General features: G+C 42.5%; 1 protein-coding gene across 2 annotated transcripts in view; it reads left to right on the top strand.

The window, feature by feature from the left end:
* The first annotated feature begins 7,330 nt into the window (after positions 1 to 7,330).
* OSBPL8 (oxysterol binding protein like 8) overlaps positions 7,331 to 22,269 on the top strand; it is an 81,060-nt gene continuing 66,121 nt past the window's right edge. For both annotated transcript variants that reach the window (XM_052668326.1, XM_052668328.1), the window contains exon 1: positions 7,331 to 7,450. The gene's annotated coding sequence lies outside the window, so the exon portion shown is untranslated. The remainder of the gene's footprint in view (positions 7,451 to 22,269) is intronic.

Below are 22,269 nucleotides of genomic sequence, written 5' to 3' on the forward strand. Positions count from 1 at the left end.
TTTTCCTCTTTTTTTATAATTACAGTTCTTGGAAAGACTCTTTGTTTGAGATGATCACTTCAGTTCTACTCCTGTCTATTCCTGGACTCTGCCTTGTTCAAAAGTGTCTTTCACAGCAACACCTGCCCTGTGGAAAACTGATTTAATATCAATTTGAGTTGTTATTTTCCATCATTTAAATGTAATGATGGAGGAAAATTAAAGCCAGAATAACTGTTATTGCCAGAGAATTTACAGATCTGCTTCAAAAGAAAATATGCAGTCAATGGCATTGTCACATCTCCTTTTCTTGATCCCACAGGAACTACTAATATTTTTTCTGTGTTTAGAGGTAGCATTATACCTATCCCTTCCTTAGGAAGCTTTATTCAGACTGTATTTTCATACTTTCTAAGGTATTACTAAATTTAAGATCTTCACATTGCTTTCCCATTCAGAATGTTCCTTGCACAGAGGAAATTAATTAGATGTGATTTGTTCTGATGTATTAATGTCAGCTATTGCTCATTACTCTATTGCCTTTTGGTGCTCACAAGTAGATAATTTATTCTTACCTATCTCCAGAAACAGAAAGGGCACAAAACGTAATTCCTTTGGTCAATTCTTCTCACACTCCTTTCAAAAATGGGAACTGTGCCTTCCATTTTCCAAGCCTCCAGAATTTCCTTTATCCTTGACGATGCAATAAATACTCGCTCCAGCAATGCTGTTGTAGCTCTGCACACACTGCTGTTGATAGGAAGCTGGTTTATTCTCTCCCTCACAAAATCTTTATAGGGAAAATATGCCATAACTTTCAGATGTTTGGGAAGATTTGAGTTACTGTTACTTTATGTTCTTCTGAAAAAAAAAAAAAAGGGATCAAGTCTCCTGGAATGTGCTTCATTGTCAAGGTTCATGACAACTGTAACATATACAGTGACTACAAGGAAATGACAGTTCAGATAGTCAGATATTTTGTGAGATGGAAATCCAGCTAAATTCATAGATTACAGGGTTTCATCAGAGAGGAATGACAAGAAGTTTCCAGTAGCTGGGCCAGTGATGAGCTTCACACATTGTATTTCATTTGTTTATAACTATAAAATACATGCCAAAATGGAGGGTATAACTCTCAGCTTACCAGAGTCAGCCTGTCAAGGTCCAGATGTGAAACATTGGCCTTTAATGTACAAGAAAGTAATAAAAGTATAGTTAACAATGAAAAGTAGCATTGTATAACATGGAAAGGACCTAGAAATGGATGGGATGATTTGCTTCGACATAGATTTCTATATATCAGGCTTTCCTAAGATAGAAATAAAGTGTCAGATAATGGAGGAGCTGTGTGGTACAAGAACTAAGAAAGAGAAACATTGCTTGACTTGCTTTTCCCTGATTAGAAAATGTTTCTGACAGCCTGGAGAACACATAATCACAACACACATTTGCAGAGGTGGATGGAGTCTTTATTCAATTGCCCTGCTAAATAACAATCTCAACAAGACTGTGAGAGAGAATAGAATCATAGAATGGATCATCACAGATACCGGTGTTTTGCTCTGGATTAATGAATTCTTGACTGTGAAAAAAAAATCAAATGTGACAGTAGGCCTTTTTTTGACCAAATCCCCCAAGCACTGACTAGATAACTACCCTGAACGGCTGAGATACTCTCAGTTCAGAGAATATGTTTTTAGTAATGACGTGCTAGAGACCAAGCATTTACAAGATAAGTGAACTTAGCTATCTACCAAGAAGATGAAGGAGCTGAGATGTGCCAGCAATCCCTAAGATTAGGACGAGGCCTGGAAATAGAATATGCTTTGAGGATTATGTATTAAGGAAATAAGGATAAAGACATAAATAGTACACACATTATGGGTGTGAATTCAATTAGCAATCAAAGTTTAGGACGGAGCCTTGTAGCAAGATAGAAGGTTTCGTATGCAATATGCTAAGGATCAATTGAAGTTGCCACATCACCTAAAGCATCAATCTCAGCAATCAGTCACAAAGGGACTGTATTTGTAGCTGTCATGAGCTAGCTGAATGGCATTGCTTATTGCCAACAGGTTTAAAAGCAAGGAGGGCCTTGACTCACTCCAAGTTACAAGCACTCCACTCTGTCCTGAACAGGCCACAGATGGTATTCCATCCAGTATAATAGACAGCTGGTGGAAAAACAGGGGAAAGGAGACAACCCAGGAAAAAAAAATCACAAAAGAACACCAAAAACCTTGGTAAAAATCCTGTTATTGAGAGAAAAGCAGATACTGCCTACTGACTCAGTGACAGACCAGAAAATTCTCACAGGTCTGGAGGTCCCTCACTTTCCCTACAAGCAGATAATCTCCTTTCGGAAGACAGATTCATGACTTTGAATATGTCTTCTCAATATCCTGCATAAGCTTTTACACTGAAGAAGAAAACAAAAGGGAGAAGTTCTTGATAAAAAGGCACACTTATTAAAATGTGTGCACATCTTTCTTCTTTCCTGCAAAACTGGCATGAGATGGAGGAATTATGTGAATGCAACTCCTGTAACCCTACCGATCTGTGCAGGAATTGCTGCTACGTACCGCTGACAAAACATGCAAGTATGCAGTGTGTACTGGATTTACATTCCTCCCAATCTAACATTCCAAAGATTTAGACTCAGGATGTGGTGAGTAAGTGAGGGTCTCTGTGATAAGCTTGGAAAGAACAAATATTAGGACTTCTTGCCAGGAGTAACCACCTGAGATGGTTGGAACACATGGATGACAGGGATACCCTGTGCAGAAGATGAAGACTGCAGAGCCACCCAGGTCTGGTTCTGACTCCCAGCTTTATTGCCTGGGAGGATTATATTAATCATGTAGCTACTTTTAGGCAGAGGAAGAATTCCACCTACGTACAACTGACAATGATATGTGATGGTGCAGAACAAGCCCTGTACTCTCCAACTGCAAAGTTCTGAACTGCATTTATTAATCACTTCATTAACGACTGCGTACCTTTGGCCAGAACAGGTCAGTGGAGCCAACAGCCAAATACAGCTGTACTGTAATTGGTAATTGCATTGGTTCTTTTCACCTTCTCCCTCTTTGTTCTCTTCTCCAAGAATCTCCTCAATATGGAGTTTCCAAAACAAACAGTTTCAAACCTGGGGAGCAGCTAGCCTGACAGTGCCACTTCGGTCTGATGCATCTGATGTTTGCAGAGAGCCTGATAGAAGACTTGGGAAGGTCATGACTGGAAAGAATCATTTCAAACCCAGGAAAGAGCTGACTTTCTACATGAAAAGTACCTTTACATCTTGCATCCTTTAACATTTTTTTTCACAGTAACAGACATTGACACAAAGGGTTTTGAGGAGGCATGCAAATTACATAGGAGGTAAAATGTGCTTTAGGTCTCCTTGCTGACAAAAACTTCTCAGCAGGATTACTGGATTTGAATCCTACTCATACAGATAAATATAATCTTATCAAGCTCAGCTCAGTGTGCGTGAGAAATGAGAGGTTCTCAACACGGAAGTTGGAGGCTAAAAAGATAACAGCACTCAGAAAGAAAATGGAAGCCACAGAGATGTGTGGAGAGAAGGAGCTTTCCCAAGATAGCAGAGGAGCTGATACAGCAGATGTTTAAAGAGGACTTGTCAGACAAGAGCATATTGAAAACTGCAAAAAAAAAAAAAAAAAAAAAAAGAAAAAAGATAAAGCAGACCAGGATTAAAAATACTTGAACACTGGGGATGCAAAAGAATAAACATAAATATTCTGCTACTTGACAAAATGCCTGAATTGAGTTAAAAAAAAAAAAAATAATGCTATAACATCATGTCCTAAATAACTAAATATAACACAGAAGAGCAGGACTGACATATTTCACAGAGACAAGCTTAGATCAAAAGGAAGGAAGAACATATGCAATGGCATTATGGAGTGCCAATGCCTGTGACAGAATGAGCAGTTCTAGAAGCTTACAAAAGGAAAAAGTGATCCAACAGTGGAAAAAAGAAAAACGGACTGTCATATTGTGAATAAGTGGGGAAATTTATTTAGTAATCTAAATAATTTTAAAATTTCAAAGTATTTATTCAGAAATGCCCAAGCATTACCAAACAGTGTGATGAAAATGATACTATTAATGTTGTCTTCCATCACAGTCTTCCCGGAAACATATAAAAACTCTTTCAAATTTTTAATTCCAATGCTGATGATGCCACGATGCTTTTAAGTTCTCCAAAAGAGCACAAAGGGAAACGCGGCGAGTGGGGCGAGAAGTGTTGAGAGGCAGCAGAACTGAGCTCTGCGAGCGATGCCGAGGCTCTCCCCTAGAGGGCAACGGAGGCTGTCTGAGAGTCCTCGTAACCCGGAGGCTAAAAACGTTTTCGGTGAACATCAAATTACAAGTCTTTTGCTATTCTGCCCCCGTCCAACCCCAGCTGCTTTTTAGTTATAGCCAAGCTTTCTTGGACTTATAATCAGTTATATTCAACCTTCGCTGTAAAAACCTTTTCAAGCTGAGAAAAACGCATCTATTCTCTTTGAAAGCGTTGGGAAGGTGGAATTTCTAGAAGAGCAAGGAAGAAATAGCTTCCCTGAAAACAGAAAACCACTCTTTCCTTCATATCAGTGGTTCTTAATACAAGATTTTTAGTTCATTTACCGGTGGGATTTTTTTCCTTCTAACTTTGAAGATGTCCACCCTTGTGGATGTGTCAGGAAGCTGTCGTGTGTTCCTGAGAAAGTGAAAAGAAGTCAGGGTGCCACAAGCTCCCTTGTTAAGACTGCAAAAATCTCGCTTTACTTCAAACTCTGCTGCTGCTTTTAGACTTCCTCTGTTTTACTTTACCAGTGAAGCCCCACGCGGTACGTGTTACCACTAGATGGTATGATGACCCTTAAAAGGATTACAATGAATTATCCTCTGGTGACTCTGCGAGTATGTTATCGGAGAATAATGCAAATTTCCTTAGCTCCTTTTCTTTACAAAACCTGTTTGTGTTCCTGTGCCATTTACCATTCCTAATCATAGCCCAACCACAAAACAAAGCACTCTGCCCTCCTACTGTTCCCCTTACACTGTAAAGTACTTTATCTTATTTTCTGAGCAACAGCAGAAGATACACAAACCTAGGAAGGAGCTATGTGGTGGCAGCATTGTCCTAAGCTTCCACCCTCAGGTGGGGGCTGCTTCTGCCCCCAGATTTTATTCTATGAAACTGAGCCCTGGCTGGCAAAGCTCCTACCCTGCCAACTGTGTTATTCCCTTGGGCACCCAACTCACATTTTCTTGGGGAGCAACCTTCTTGTACTGTTCTCTGACTATTTCAAACACTAGGTCCACCCTTAAATTCTCTGTATCCTTGCAATTTCAAAGGAAAACATGCCCTAATCAAAGCCTGGTATATCAAAGATGGAACAGAGCTTGTCCAATTTTACACAGCAGTTTCCATCTCTTCTTTCCTCTGCCTCCAGCTAAGAGGATTGGTAGCTGTGGCCTTCCTACAGGAAAATTGGTTCTTTTTTTTCCTACTGCCATTCATGCTTGCCAGGAACATGCAGTGTGGGCAAATGCTTTCACCACTCAACATATCAGTGGTGCCAGTCATGTATTTCTTCCACTTGAAGCCCTAATGATTGAGATACAAACTCCTATTATCTATCAGCATTCTAGGTCCTCAAACATGAATATACAATAGTGCACAGTCATTATCCCCTTGCTATAAGAGGCCAATTACCACAATTTCTGTGATGTAACCTAGGTTTGCACAACCAAATGAAACCTATGTCAGCATTTATTCAGTTCAGTTGACATCATGTGATCAGATAACTGGGCTTCTCCATAAAAGATTGCTGTTTTGGCATGCTGGCAGCCTCCCCTCCTATTGCAGACTGAAATACAAGAACTGTAATGCAAAGAAAGCACTCTAGGAGATGAGTAAGAGGAGTTTACTGGTGACCTCCAGGAGAGGCAAAGAGTGCGGCATGGATTCAGCTGGTATGCTCTCTACACAGACCAGTTCCTAGCTGCCCGAGTGCCTGGTGTCGTGTTCCTCACACATCCGACACCATGCCCATGGTTGTCCTGTGGGACTTCAGGCGCCCTGTTTCCTTTCTGCAGCTCTCTTAATATGACGGGGCAAAGATGATGATTCTGAAAGCAGCATTATAAGAACTGCCCTCTGCCACAAGGCCAGAGGTGATTGAGTCACAAATTGCACACAACCGCAGAGCCAGCCCGTTAGCTAGGCCACAGCCTTGTGAGTTAAAGCTGAACGGAGAGAGCCTGCGTGGGTACCTCTCATCAGTGAGAATTATCCCATCCTGGTCCCTCCTTCAGCAAAAAGTGGTGTTGAATCATAGAAAGCTTTGTGCAGAAAAACTCCAACTTATTTCTGAGAATGAAAACAATTGCTTGCTGCGTTCTTCAGCATTCTGTACCTAATAGCGGAGGGGAAAAGCAGTGTTCTGCAGCTGGAGATGCATGTGTGTATTTCTACAGACCTACGTGAAAGAAAAAGAAATGCTGCTGGAAGAATACTCAGCCTTTAATTAACTCTGCCTATTTGAGGAACAGAACAAAAAGACTGTGAGTGGAACATTGGCCGGAGATAATGGACTCCCAGTGACACTGACATAACGAGATAACACTGAAAAACAGATGGAGCTGAAGTTGTACTTTCAGGGTTGGAAGCATTCATCCTTTGGCAATTGCTGTGTCACTAGTTAGCTGGGCAGCACTGGAGGCACCAAATGTCTTCTGTCTGTACTGACAGCAATTCCTCTTGACATAAGTGGAAAGAGGATGCTCAGCATTTCCAAAGTTACTCAGCAGTTCGCAGCTGCTCCCAGTTATAGCAATTGGCAGGCGATGAAAACCCAAGGTACAAATTTGTTTTATTTTTAATATGGCAACATGTGCTGTGGGTTTATATTACCAACACATACACGGCTAAAACTGCCATGAGAGCACACTGAACTCAGTTCCATACAAACATGAAGAGCTCCTTCGCTGTGGGGTGACGGAGCAGAGGAGCAGGCTACCCAAAGAGGCTGTGGAGTTTCCTTCTGCGGAGATACCAAGGCCTCGCCTAGACGCCTATACGTGCGACTGCGGGGAGCGCACTTCAGAAGGGTAGGACTCGATGATCTCCCGCTCCCCGCTACCAGCCATTCCCCCCGTGTCCCCATGGCGCGGGCAGCTCCCAACGCCTACCGTCGCCCCCCCACCCCAGCCACCACCGGCACTCGCACGACAGCCCGGCGCGCGCCTGCGCTCGGGTTATGGCGGCGGCGGATGAGCGGATCAACCGGCGACCGGGCGCGTGCGCGCGGCGGGCGGGGCTGCAGCGGAGCGAGAGGGGCGGGGCGGCGCGGGGGCGGTGAGGGGTCTGTGTGCGGTCTGTGTGCCGCTCCCGCTCCGGCCGCACTGGTTGGGCCGAGCCGCGTCTCCCGCCCGGACCCGGCCGCGGGGACAGGTGAGCCGGCGCCCCGCCGGGGTCGCAGGGCGGGAGGGTCGTCTGCGTGGCCCCGCGGTGCTGCCCGCTCGGCCGGGGGTGGCGGCTGCCAGGCTGCGGGACGGGCCGGCCGTTGGGCGGTGCGGGGGTCCCGCGGGGGTCGGCCGCGCCGGGAGTGCCGCCTGCTGGGCGGGCGGAACCGCAGCCCCGCGGTGTGCGGTGTGCGTGGGGCTCTGCGCCCGGCGGGCCGCTGGCAGCTCGGCGGTGTCCGACACCCGGCGACAACCGACTCCTGACGCGGGCTGTGCCGCTCGCGGAGCGCGGTGCGAGCGAAGCGAGCTCTCGGGGCGGAGGGCGGGAGGCCTCTGCTCGCATCTGCAAGTTTCCCTAACTTCAGTCATTTAAACTGAAGTACAGAAAATATAGATCTGTTTGGTCGCCGTTACGCAGTTGAGTCGCTGCTGGTGCTTGTTCGATATTAACCTAACGTTCGGAATTTTGGGGAGACAGCCGTGGGTACTGAATTGAAGCTCTCAGCCAACGTCAGTGTAAGAGAACTGGGCACAGTGCAGCTCCCATCACGTCTGCCCTACGGTGAGCCCGGCGCTGCTGCAGCGCTGCTCTGAGTGCAGGAGGAGAATGGCTCGGTGCGGCTGACACCTGGTACCAAAGGCACTGAAGCAATTCTGCGTGCTTCAGAGTTCCCTGACAGCTACTGAGAGTGTTTGCTTCTTTGGTCTCATAGTAGTTTCGCGTCGTTACTCCTGAGCTTTGAAGCAGTTTGTTTCCTGGGCAAACAGCTTTCTAGAGCTCCCTTCTGAGCTCTGACTTAACGCAGTCTGTTTCAAAACTGAAGCACTAATCTGCTCACTTGTGGGTGCTAGCTTAATTTTTGTCTTGTTGGGGAGTTGCTTAGGTGCTGTAAGTAGAGTGAGTTGCTGAGACAGATATAACTTAGAATACAACAAGCAACGTATGTTTTTCTTTTCCTTGGTCAAATGTGGTTAAAGGAAAGGGCTCTGTTTAAACGTGCTTTCATGTCAAATTACTGTAAAATGATCTTCTCAGAAAATAACCGTGCAGCTCTCGTGTCCACACGCAGCAGTGAACTTCTGGGGGTACTTCATGTTCTGTGCTTGAATTGGCATCAATGTTTGTTTAAACTTGTTAACTTTTACTATGGAAGGAAGAATTTCCCGAGGCTGCAGGAAAAACTGTTGGGCTTGTGTGCTTCTTACTGGGAATTGAACAAGGGTGAAAGGCAGGCTGATTTACTAATGGTTTTTCTTTAGATCTTACTGTATTGCTTCAGGGTTTTACACCTGGGGGAGCTGAAGTGCTGGAATTAGTAGAAAATGGAAGTTTAGGATTGCTGTGCTTTGGGGGCGATAAATATTCTGTTGAACTGGTCAAGAAGGGCCAGGGAATTACATGTACTGCATTCCACTTTTTTTTGTCTGTTGTCATGCTTTCAAGGAAATGCTCGTGCAGCCACCCAGTACAAGAACCTATGCATGCTTGTGCCCTATGGAGTCGTGCTCCAGCTGCCTCTCCCTCTGGTAGATCTTTGTGTGGAGCGTTTTGCCAGCATTTAATCAACCGTGCTGCTGATTTGGCTCCTCTGTTCCCTGGTGGCTGTTCCACCACCTGCCTCCCTATTGCATTTCACACAACTGTTCTCTGACACCTCTTGGGTAATTTTCTGAGGGGGTTCCTCCATTATCCCCCATGTGCTATGAAATCTCTGTCATGTTAGGCTATCCTCCAAGCAATTTCTCATGTTTGTCTCTTGGGCTTTTGTTTTGGAACAGAAAATAAATTTGATACAGAAAACACATGACATCATATAGTTAACTATTCCAAATGAGCCAACTGGCTTTTCTTTTTGAGCCTATATCAAGCCCTGAGGTACTCAGATTTCTGATTAAAAGCAGAACAACTTCTAATGCACAGCGGACAAGATATTAATAAAAGAGAACAGAAGAAGTCCATCAGTGAAGAAACAGAGCTGTTTTCTAGGAATCAAAGTAGTTAAGACTAGGTGGCAAATTACCTAAAAGCGGGGATTTTTCTGAAGTAGCGTTCAATGTAATGAAGGCAGTACAGAGGGTATGATTGTGTTCCCAAAATGGTACTATGTAAATCTTGGTCAGATCTTGCTTCCATGGCAGGTGAGCTTCTAAGGAGATGGGAAGCAGCTGAAAGCTTTTTGAGATGGGTCCTTACGCAGCCCCTGCTGTTGCGTGAAAGCAAGCAGTGCAGCTCTTCACCTACAGGGATTCAGAGAATTGGTGAGGAAGTAAGAAGTCCTGCTGCTAAATGTCAAATAGTGCTGTACTGAGCGACACATTGTTTCCCCCCACCCCCCTTTCTTATTCTGTGCTCATACTGATATTGAATGAGACTGCCTTTCTAGTTAACTTCTATTACAAGGCATGTAGCAATAGTAGTAGTAATAGTTAACAACACATAATTGATAATTATATGTTTCAGCAGTCTGTCTTTGAGAGATGCACAGTCTTAGGGGTCAGAAAGATTTTTCCTGAAGGCTTTGTTTCCTTTTAGAGGGCTGCTTCTGGATTTTGCTTGAGTGATTTATTTTGCTGTTATGCTGTGGATAAAGTTGATAACCTCTCTGTTTACTGCCAGTATTTTGCTTCCTTCCCTCTGCTGCTACAGCTCTTCCACTAATACAGAGTGAAGGGCTTACAGCTGGAGCTACTTGAATGGCCTCTTTTCTTTAAAAGGTATGAACAGATATTGAGGCTAGTGTGGCTTTTACAAGTTTTTCAGATGTCAGAAGGTCTAATTGTAACCAGAGAGTATATTTAAAAAAAAAAAAAAAAAAAAAGTTTTTTCCTCTGAAAAAAATAGTATTCACTTTCATGATCTTTGGAATTAAATGGAAAATACATTGTTACTTTGTGCACTTGCTTTGAGCCCAGACTTAAACAATCTGCATCATTTTGGAGATGTTTTTTATAAATCAATTTCTGATCAAGGAAATGGTTTCTCTACCTAAAAGGTTGATCAATTTAAACTCAGTAGAAGCTGCTGCTTGTGGCTTTATCTCAAGAAAGTGCTTGGCCAATAGCAAGTTGCATACTTTTCCAGTAGTTTGTCTCAGTTAATTCACTTCTTTGTCATTTTGTACTGTAGACTTGAAGGAGCTTGGTGTTTCAAGGACTGACCTTCACCTCCAAGAGGAAGGTATAAATGCAGCACTGAACATTATAAACTGAGGGATGTTTAGGAAACAGTTCTTGTAATAAGGTGCTGTTTAACAGCAGTTATGTTAGTATGGAGTGTTCTGTACAGAGTAGCTGGTTCCGGATTGTGCACAGTTTGAATTCTGTACAGTATTTTGGTATGTTTGTTATAAAACAATGTTTTATTCCATCTGGACTCTGCAACAGGAAAATCTGTTGCAGATGTAACGTATATGGTAGCATAAAAAAAACCTCTTGAGAGGAACTAGAAGTGTTTGACAGATGGTAAGAGGCATTTGAAAAGTGAGATTTTCATTTTGAGGAAGTAACGTGGACTTCTGATACAAGATGAAGAAATAAGCCTCATTTTCTTCACGCTGTTAGCAGTAGATGCGAGTTTGAGCCTAGTTTGCCTTTTCCCTCAATGTGCAGTGTTGATAGTCCAGTGAAACCGTCACTTCTGTCTCTTTGCAAGCTCCTGAGTTTGCAGTGACTTTGACACAGAACTCAAGTGTGCGTATCTGACCTTCCTCCCTTTTTTTTTTTTTAATTCAGCCATTTCCCTGCACCGTATCTCATTTCATGTTCTCATAGCATCTAGGCTTGAATAAATTCGTGCACTATCTGTACATTCATGTATTTTCCAGTGCTGTAATCCTGTCAGCCAGCGTTTGTATTGAAGTAATGCAGAAGGTGTTGATATGACTGTTCAGTTGAGGCAAGGGAAAGCAGCTTGTTTCTTTTTGTTATCTTTACCTTGCCTGCAAGCAGAAGCTGTGGTATTCTGAAGACCAGCTGATTGTTTTGTTTTTGTTTTTTTTTTTAAAGGCTTGGACTTCACAGGGCGGCATGTTTCTCCTAATTTAAACACATAATTTATTTTTTTAAATTAAAGTATTGTTACACAACTTAAGGAAGTGTGTTTGTTGAAGGAACTGTGCATCAGAAGATAAGTTGGTTTTGGTGCTCATTGGTTTGAAGCTGATAGCAAGCTGGTGCCCAGTATACTGAAGAGGATACTTGACTGGGGTTGGTCTTTATCTTTCCTTAGGAATAGCTGCAGTAAGCTCTGTTTTCCCCTCTTCCTCCCCGCAAAGGTAACAGTACTCATAGATGATTTACTTGACTCCTCAAATGACAAATGGCAGAACTGTCATTCCAACGCTGGGATTTCCCGAAGTACAGGAGGCTTTTTTATGAATACCTGTGGAGTGCCTCGTCTCAGCAGCTGGCTTATTTTCCTCAGAAAAATGTTCTTTACATATGTGTTCATAGATGATTTGGAGAGTTGAGGCAAACAGCGTGTTACTTAAAATAGGTATATTAAGTAACAGGGGCGTCATTCTTAATATGAGATTTGGGCAGTGAATGCTGGTTCAGTTGCTATCTAATTTGTGAATTACTGACGGTTCTTGGCAGCATCCTGTAGGAGAAATGTGATTCATTTTAAGAGACATGGACACTTTTTGACAGGTACACACCAGGTTCCTTTGCGTGAGATTTTCTGTTGAATTTTTTTTCTAATTACTGTTTCAACATGTAGTAATAAGGATAGTTCTGCAGGCCAAGTGAGCACTCTCCTAGGCAGAGCACAGGCAGCGTTTGTTCAGGCAGTGCTCTGAGGATTCTTTCTTGCTTTTTTTGGTTAACATGCTCAGATTGTACATTCTTGCAGTCTTTGCAAGTTTACAGAAGTATGTGATGATGCCATAAATGTGTGATTAGATACTTGTCAAGTGGTGCTGAATTAAGAAACATACGTTTACTTGTGAGCTTAGCTTCCCTCTTCCAGCTGTGAAGTAATGAAGAAGATCACTCAGTATGGGGATTCAGTGATAGAAGACATTTGCAGTGCTAAATAGCATTTTTTTTGCCATTATTGCTGCGTGTGAAGCTGACCAATGGAAGTAGCTGCTTGCAGGTCTCTTTGGCACAAGCAGCAATTAGAGAGTTCTGCATGGTGCTCATGTGCAGGGACATCAGTGCTGTAGGACTGGTCTCCTTAGCTGAGCCAGGGCACTGACATCACACTGCTGGAGCCCTAGGGGCTGCTGTGTGGGAGGTAGCTGGGCAGGAGGCCTGCTCTGTGTGAGCTGGGGCGTGCTGCGGAGAGCAGAGCAATGCGGCTCTTCTTTCAGTGTGGCCTGCAAACCTTTACCCTTTGTAAAGCAAACACTGTTCTTGAGCATGGCAAGCATAGCTAGGATATTGTGTGGACATGGAAACATTTGGGCTAGATAAACTACAGGTCTTTGTTTTGTAGCTGTGGGGGTCAAAACTGCACTGCTGTATTGTACCAGGGGAATGGGTTTACCATTGTTTGTTATTGAAGGACTGCTCAGAGTGCGTGCGGCCTAAAGGCAAATATTTAATGTGGCCTGGAAGATCACCAGTCTTCCTCCTCACATGACATTACCTTTGTCCGATAAGAGCTGCATTGTAAGGCCTTCAATGTAAGTTCCTTTTTGCATTGTTAAGAGCTCTTGTGATGTTTCTCTCTGTATTTTTCCAGTGGGAAGCCATCATAAGAGTTAGTTTATCTGTCGCCTGCTGAGAGCTGAGATGGTTTAGATAAATGTTTGGAGTGGTGTAAGCAACTACTGAGAATGGGTACTAATAATATAGAGAAAATGCTAGTTGTTTAACTTTTACTTTCCACTCATTCCCATTCTCAAATGTATCATGGAATAAAGGCAACTCCCATTTACTTACTGGGTTCGCTTTGTGCTTTGGTCCTTTTTAGAGAGTGTAGCAATGTGCTTCCAGGCTTGTAGAAGGGACTCTGAGCAAAGGAGGATGGCAGTGCTGTCTGCTTCCTATCCACATTGTCTACACTCTGTCCACTGGAAGGATGCAGGACTTATGCACAGGCTTTGCTCAGTACCCCTTACCCTGCTTTGCAAATGGTTGCTGAGAAAATGGTATCTCTGGTCCTGCAGATTGATGGGCAGGGGCAGCTCTGTTGTGTTGCAGTCCTACCCAACAGAAGGGAGCCAATGGAGCCAGCTGGGCATGCTGGAAATGGACTTCTTCTCCCCTAAGAATTGTCTGTGTGCAGTTTCACTTTTTTTGGAAGAAGTCACTTGCTCTGTGCTCTAAATTTTAAATCTTACTTTCACATGATGAAGTTCTTACAGAGCCACAGGACTTCTGTGCAAATAATGGCTGTGCCAGCATTGCTTCCACTCTGCCATGCACTTGCCCAGGGTTGTAAGGTCTGAAGAAGCTGTGCAAGATGTTAGGTGGAGATGTCAACTGCATGATATTTGATGTTACTGTATGAACTTCTTAGAAAACTGCATGATGGTCATTATTGTGAGCAATGGAGACAACTTTTGGAGATTTCGCAGAAAACTTCAGATTCAACTCTGTTATCTTTTTCCCAAGCATTCTGTATTTTGGCCAGATGTACTGCATGTAACATGTGATCCAAATACAGGTTATATTCTGAACGCATTTCCAGTGCTGTTTTTTTACTGCTTGTGCATGTTCTTGTGCATGTTATACATTAGATGTAAAATCGTCAGAACTACTGTCTGCTGAAGTGCTTAGAAAAAAGGGAAGGCTGTGACAAGGGAGAAGAAATTAGCGTGTGAGAGCACTGGAATACCTATGTTGGTCTATTTACCAGTTTGAGTGCTGCTGCTTTGATGATTTTGGCATAATGCTATGAAGCTCTTTGTCTTCAGTGCCAACTTTGCTGCTGTTGGAATTTGGTTACTCAATACTTACATGTTTTAGAAATCATGTCACTATTGTTCTTTTTTTCCCCGACCCCACAGTATGCTTTATAAAATTGCCATGCGTTAATTAAAGAATCTAATAATAGTGAATGAACTAAAATACATATGCAAATAATTTCAGTGTAGTTTATTATCTAAAATGAATCCAATTAGTCATGGACATTCTTACAGATTCTAGTATCTCATCTACTCAGTTTTGTCAACTACACTTGATTACAGCCTGTGTAATTAAAACAACAGCAAAAAAACCCCTCAAACCAACTAAAAAAACCACTCATGACAGAAAGCTGAGAACAGTGACTGACTGGAAGGCTGTGCTGCCATTCAGGAGACCTGGACAGGCTGGAGAGGAAGTTGGCCGAGGTTCAACAAAGGCAAAATGTGGAGTCCCACACCTGGGGAAAAGCAATTGCATGCATCAGTACGGATTAGGGGCTGAGCTGCTGGAAAAGAGCTTTGCAGAGAAGGAGCTGGGTGTCCAGGTTGGCTGTGAGCCAGCACTGTGTGCCCTTGGAGCTAAGAACAACAGTGGTATCGTGGGGTACGTTAAAAAGAGCATGATCTGTAGGTTAAGGGAAGTTATCTTCCCTTCTGCCCTGCCCTGGTGAGGCCACATCTGGAGTGCTGTGCCCAGTTGCCCAGTTCAAGAAAGACAGGGAACTGCTGGAGAGAGTCCAGTGGAGGGCATCAAAAATGATGAGGAGCCAGGAGTGTCTCCCTTATGAGGAGAGGCTGGGGGAGGTGGGGGCTGTTCAACCTGCATAATAGAAGACTGGGGGTGAGGGGTGAGGGGGGGTTATCAACAGTTGCAAATACTCAGAGTGGGCAGGGCCAGGCTCTTTTCAGTGGTGCTCAGCAGCAGGAAAGGAGACAACAGGTCCTAACATCCTGCAACACAGAAGTTCCGTCACAGCTTGAGAAAGATCTTTACTGTGAGCACTGAGCAAGCTGGCCAGAGAGGTTATGGTGCCGTCTTCTCTGGAGATGCTCAAAGCCTGCCTGGACATCTTGCTGTCTAACCTACTGTAGGGAGCCTGCCATTGCGGGGGGTTGGACTAGATGATCTCCAGAGATCCCTTCCAACCCCACAGTTCTGTGATTCTGTGGGGAAAAACAAGCCCCACCCAAGCAAATAAAACAGAATTAAGTCCATTTTTGCAGTCTGGCCAAAACAGTTGTTGTAATTCGTTTTGTATAGGTTCCTTGATGAAAACAAAGTATCAGGAAGTCTTTCCAGTCAAGATGAATAAAATTTATGAAGTGTGAAGTCTTTGTCATCTTTTTAAATAAAAAACCGCTTTGTATTAGGTTAGTACTAGCACAGAACGCAAGCAGATAACTGTGAACTTTATACTGTGGAGGCCTGTAGGGGTTACTGGTTTCAGTATATGGCATATTTAACTGCAGCAAAACTGGTGTAGCACAGTCCGCACTAAATAGCGCACAGAGACATCCAGGTGCTACCTCAGAAGAAAGGGTTTGTGCTTTGTGTACTGCCTTACAATGGGGTGGGTTGGTACCAGCCATCTTTTGCTGTGAGAAGGCTCGTGGCTTGTACAAAGAGTAGAGGTGCTTTGCCTCAGTTTTTCAAAAGATGAGGAAAAATAGATTAGCTTATAAGTGCCTTGTATTAGGAAAGGTAGGAATGCCATCTATACTTCCACACAAAACGTTCTTCAGAATCTGTTAGTTGAGCTGTTTGGGGATATAAGACTAATGCCACTGTGGGCCTGCTTTTCTACAAACCTTAAAAGCTACGGTTCTACTCTTTGAGAGGTTATTGGCACTGCAGATTTGTTATTATTGTAATACCATCTGGAAGACTAAGAATACGTATGTACTTGGAAGATACTTGATTTTTTTAAATTAAGGTGTAGTTCAAGTGTAAATGAAGAATACAATACGCAGAGATGTTATGTTGGTATGTGGAGTGCGGTAAGTAAGGGAAGTTTTATCTTTTCCTAGTATACTGGCCTTAAAAATATGGGAGTAGTCCCGAGATGAAATACTAGTGTGATGAAAGCATCAAGAACTGAAAAAAGGGACACAGCTGTTACTCCTTTTAGCATATGATTGTCACTAATCTTTGGGCACTTATTGTTTGGTTCAAGTCTAGATGAAACAAAACTTGTGCATGAACTAAAGCAGAGTTAAAATAAAGCTTAAACCAAAAAAGACTTTCTGAAGATTCAAATAATAGCTAGTAGGATTGGGAAGAAAAATTGCAAAGGAGAAGTTCTGTGGGTGCTGGTCAGGAACAGGCGTGGACTGGGTGAGAATTCGGTATTTCTAACAGACTGATCTCTTTTCAGCTGACACTGACATAGCGGAGCGCTGTTTATTGGCTGCACCGCTAAAATCAGGGGCAGATACAGTGGTAATTTGACTTTGGCCAGTATGCCAGGGATTGTCACATGTGCTGTACAGCCAACATGCCGTTATTCTGAGTGTAGTAGACCAGGTTCTTTCCAAATTTTGAAAACAAGAATCACTAAGGTTGGAAAAGACCTTCAAGATCATCCAGTCCAACCATCCACCTATCACTAGTAGTACTCACTAAACCATGTCCCTTAACACAAAAACGTGTTACATCTTGTTATTGTGGGTTGTATGATTGAGTAACAGCTTGCATCATCAGAAGTTAATACAGAAGACCTTTGGGAAAGAGAGGGGTCTGTGTGTTCGAAGTCGTACATGTCATGTGTGAGGTGTGCAAGAAGAAATTTCAGGATCAGTGCTGGTGTTCAGATTTATGTGTCTTCCAGCTCTCTAGATACCAGTCTCTAAGACGTGCTGTTTGCTTATGGTGAGAAATTACAGTGCTCTGTCCTCCTTTGTGGCATGTTACCTTTTTTTTCTTTTCTGTTTGGAGCTGTTATGAAAGGTGAGCAACAGAGGTGGGGGCAGGTGGAGGATAGAGCTGTAAAAGCCGTACCTGAGGCAGTGTGTTTGTCAAGGCAGTGTGACTGCCCTCCTGACCGTGCTGCTGGTGGCTGATACATTTAATACTTGAGGTGGATCTAGCATATGTGTCACAAATGGAGGAATGCCATTTGTCAGTGCAGAGTTGCACTTGATACAGTGGTTGCATGCACACTTGGTGGACGGTTCTCTGCCTGAGTTGAGATGGCTGTTTTGCTTCTACTCTCCTGCTGCCTGAGCAGGATGCTGAGTGTCTTCTGCATGTTAGTTTTAGTTAGGAAAGGACATCTGGGATGGCTGCTTACTCCTGTGGTGTATGTCCTGTCTACTTTCTCCTGTAGTTCCATCTAAACTGCCTGCTCTGGTTTCCTTGATTACTTCTCATCTTTCTTCGGCCTTGGTCTCCTGCACAGATTGTGGTTAAATGGCTGCAGGGAGATTTCTGTCTTATTTCTTCCATCTCTGGGCACCATATGACTAACCGTGGCCTTAGCTATTTTTCAGAAGGATATAGCTTTAGAAGAGGGAATAGTCATAACCTTGTATTCCCCCTGGACAGCTCAGACACTGAGGAGGGCTACTGGTTTGAGATGAGGGTAGATTCAGTTGTGTTTTTGTTTTTCCTAAGGTGGTATGCTTGCAGGTGACATAGAGACAGTAGTATGTGCTATGTCCCTGTCAAACAGACGGTGCCTGTGAAGCATCTGCCCAACTGCAAGGACTTGCTAAACCTGTAGAACATAGTCTGTGTGCAGGGGTGCATCTATTTACACGAGTAAGGGAGCAGTACTGGTAATATATCAGAAACAGATTCCTTTCTGTGAACTGACTGTCATCTGTTCAGAGCTGTTGCCTTCAAATAAGCACAACAGAACAGTAGGGGTAGGCTACACCTGAAGTCCTTCATATTCGTTGCAGCTTCCTTTGGAAAAATGAGGCTTTTGTGTGGGTAAGCAGAGCAAATTTGTATAACCTCTCTGATGCAAATTGAAGACTTTGCAGATAACTCTTTGCTTTGATTCGTGTCTCTTTAAAAGTCTAAAGTGAGTTTGCACAATATGCACGAAGTTGCAATTCTAAGCCAGTAATTCTGGATTCAAAATTTATGCTGCAATGTTACTAGATTGACCATTTTGATCTGTTGGAGGCTGAAAGACTCATGTAGCGTTACATTTCTCCTGTACAGGAATTACAATTTTTGTGATGTTTCTTTTGTGATCAAATGAATATCTCGTCAGGAATAAAAATGCAGTCTTTGTGCTTGTGGAGAGAAGCCAATATCACATGAAGCATGCTTTGTAAGTTTAATTAAAGGCTCCAAGTATATCTTCCTATGAGGATGTGCTGCGTTTGTCAAGATAGTACTGTGATTCAAGATTGGATTTATACGGAACTGCCCTGACTGTGCTGCTGTGACACGAGTGGATAAATCTCAGTGCAAACAGCTACCTTACGATGCCCGTAGTAGAAACTCTTCAGGGGAATAAACAAGCTTCTGGCATATGATCTTCAAAAGAAAAGTGCAGGTTCTATTTATTTGAATAACTCACAGAGATACTTGTAAGAGCTTTAGCCCGACCTTTGAAATCAACAACCAAAAATAATGTTTTTCTTTAGAAAAGATTCTCCTATCATTAAAAAGAGGAGCCTCACTGTGGTAAAGGAGCTCCACATAGCAAGCTTATGCTTGCCAAGCAAGGTTAAAACAAAAAACAGAATGAAAAGCAATAAAATGCCCTATGAAATTAGAGAAAAACTGATGGAAATAAATCTGAGTGCACAGACGCACCTGTCATCAACTCCAGCTGGTTCTCAGCTTGGAACAGGTACACATGCTTTTATTTCATGTAAAGAAGGAAGTGAGGCTTGTGGTGCATGGGGATGGTTGGTTGGTTCTTCATTTGCAGAGGATCACTCATTTGGGCACTGCCAGCCTTTCAGCTCACAGGTTACAAATTGTGTTGCTTCACGTGTAAGAAGCATGTTTTTGATGAATTCTAGTTTAGTACTTTTTTCAGGTTCTGGCATATCTTTTTAACTCTGTTTGTTAATTATTCTATACAATAAATTGTGGAATCTTCCTTTCTCTTTGTATGTGCACAGAATTCTTTAGATCTCTGAAATTCATACCATCTTGGCAATTTTCATGCTGTGAATACTTAACAAGTATATTGCAAGTTCTTCAGCAGAGCTTGCAACAGTGATTTGTTCATCAGGTTACTGAGGAATCCATCTCAAAAATTACACTTCTCAATGGCTTATTCTGCTTGTGGAAAAAGACCAGTAACTTGTCAGCAACATGATTGCAGGGTATTGCTGAGTAGGAATGGGAGCCTTAGGGTTCTTGAAACTTCGAGTCTTTCGATTTTGCTTTTAGTTTTAAACTTCAGGAAGGCTTTGCTGCATCTTAGGTTAATGGTATAAAGGGCAACTCAATTGTTATTCTATGGATTGCAGACTGAGTTTTATTTTTTTACTTTTAAATCTGAATGTGGAATGTTGTCTGGCAGCTGACCTTTTGCAGAAACAGCATGTACAATAGCATTGGTGCTGGTAGTCACGGCAGAGGAAAAGGAAGCTCGAGTGACAGAGAACTGATGTTACTGCCAATGTACTCCCAGTGTCCAGAAGTGATAGCTGAAACATCTGAGACATTGCACGAAATCCCAACTGTTACTCATTGTAAACATTTTTGAGGGTTTCAAAAGTAGTGCTTATAATTCCAGCACTAACAGTCAATGTAATTTCATGAGATTAAAAAAAAAAAAAAAGATTCTTGTGGGTGAATGAAATGTAAACTGTTGCCTTAGAGGATATTTCTGTCTTAAATTCAGACTTGAGATACTTAGGTTGTCTCTCCAAGGATGAGTAGCGTCTGTTGTGATTCATAATATTTAAAGATGTTGGGGGATGTGTTGTAGAAGCAACCTCTTCCCTCATAACGTGAATTTCTGAGTATAGTTCAGAGTCTTCATTGAGGTGACTGTTGAATTTCTCTCTTTATCTGTGAAGTCTTGGAGGGAGGGAAGGAAGTGTGACTTGTTTCTTTGTTTGCTTCTTTCTTCTTGTTATGTTTGGTTTTTGTTTTGATTTTTGGACTGAACTGCTCTTTGCTTCCAGTGACAGCTTACTTTTGTGAAGCTCGTGCCATATGTGTTGTGAGGTGTGTGAAGTCACCTTTTAGAGAAAGCTACTGCTCCTAGGAGGCTCTGCAGAGCAAGCTGGTGGCCGATGGGCCAGAGTCAACTTAAGGAGCTGGAGAGTTCATTGCAAAACATCCCAGAGTTTGCTGGGAAGGCCACTGCTTTCTGGGAAGTATGTGACAGGATTCCAAGCACACTGGAGACCTAGAGGATTTAGATCATCATAATCTCTTTTTGGCTTTGGCCAGCTGAGGTGAGATGTCTGAGGATGCTCAGATCACATACACAGGAACAGTCTGTGGGTCTTGTACGCAGAAGCTGCACCTTCTTTCACTCCAGGGTCAAACATTTTGAAGGATGTTACCTCAGCTGCAGTACCTTAAATTTCTATGATGGATCAGCACCGAGGTGCAGGTCCTTCCTTCCTCAGGGGAGAAGGAACTAAGGTTTTGCTTTTCAAATTGATACATCTTGTACACTTATTATGGATAGTAAGTTCTACAAATGCTTACATTGAATTTTCTTGCAACAACCTTGCAGTATATCCTTTATATTGCACTATTTAACTGAAAGTAAAGAGGTGAGTTGCATAAAATGCTGCTATCTGCAGCACAGCTATGTGCATTAGATATCAAGGATAACTTGACAGCATTGAGGACTGCTTAGATACACACATAGATCAGGGGAAACAATATTCTGATGGTAGAACAGAGTAGTAACTTTTACACGGTGATAAGCAGCTCAGGTTCATTGCAGAATTAGGAAAAGTAGGTAAAGTGATTTCTTCTGCCAAGAGAGTTATGTCTCTACCTACTGTTTTAACTGGAAAAACAACAACAACCATGAATTTAATTAGTACCAGAGTGAATAACAGTGATGATTAATGAGAAGGAATAGATGTAATAATCAACTATAAAGATACACAGATTTTACCTCTCTGATTGTAATGTGGCAGCTTCTATACAGAATAGCATGGAAAAAGTTGTGATGTTACTAAATGAGCAGAATCTCATACCTGGTTTAAAATCTTATAATGTGAATTTTGAGCTCATGGCATGAAGGGTGGAAGGCAGGAAATGATAGCAATTTGTTTTTTAAGCAAAGCTACAGAGTGCTTTTCTCCACCTGTGACAGTGTTTGTATTTTGACATGCAAAATAATATTTGGTCAGGTCAGTAGACTCTGAAATGCTCGTGTAAGCATATGGGCAGCAGTCTGTTATAAGCTTTTGTTTGCTTCAGTGTTTAGGGATATGACTATAATCTTTGATTCCCTTCATTATTTGGGGATGTGGTAATAGAATAACATACAGGTTGCTCCAACTTTGACAAAACTAAGGGACTGGAAAAAAAGCCTTAAGCTACAGCTGCAGATGCACAAGCACCTGAATTTCATGGCAAGACAACATGTTTGGTTTATGTTGTTAGAGGAAATATGACATCCACTGTAAAGATCCTAAAGATATTTTTGTCTCGATGAGATCTAAAAAATCCTACCGTTATTTAATAGAATATTTTAAAACTTCAGAACCATTTGTAATCAGCTTAGAGCACTGTCTAAACTGGAGTGCTGCCACATTCAGAAATATTCTTGAAAATGAATGACTGCGTGTGGTTTGGGATGTTTCTGTTATCTTAAGGCTGGATGGATTACAGAAGTAATCTCCAAGGAGACTCCACCATTCTGAAATGTTTTTTAATATATTTCTAAGAAGCTCTCAATATGTAGGCAGCTTTTAGCTGGCTGTGAGGTCTGCCTGAAGCCTTACCTTGCAGTTGAGCACTTGCAGTTAACCCAATATTTTCTATGCTTTTCATTCAGGA

The sequence above is a fragment of the Tympanuchus pallidicinctus genome, unplaced genomic scaffold (genome assembly GCF_026119805.1).
Source record: "Tympanuchus pallidicinctus isolate F22 unplaced genomic scaffold, pur_lepc_1.0 scaffold8, whole genome shotgun sequence".
Lineage (NCBI taxonomy): Eukaryota > Metazoa > Chordata > Aves > Galliformes > Phasianidae > Tympanuchus > Tympanuchus pallidicinctus.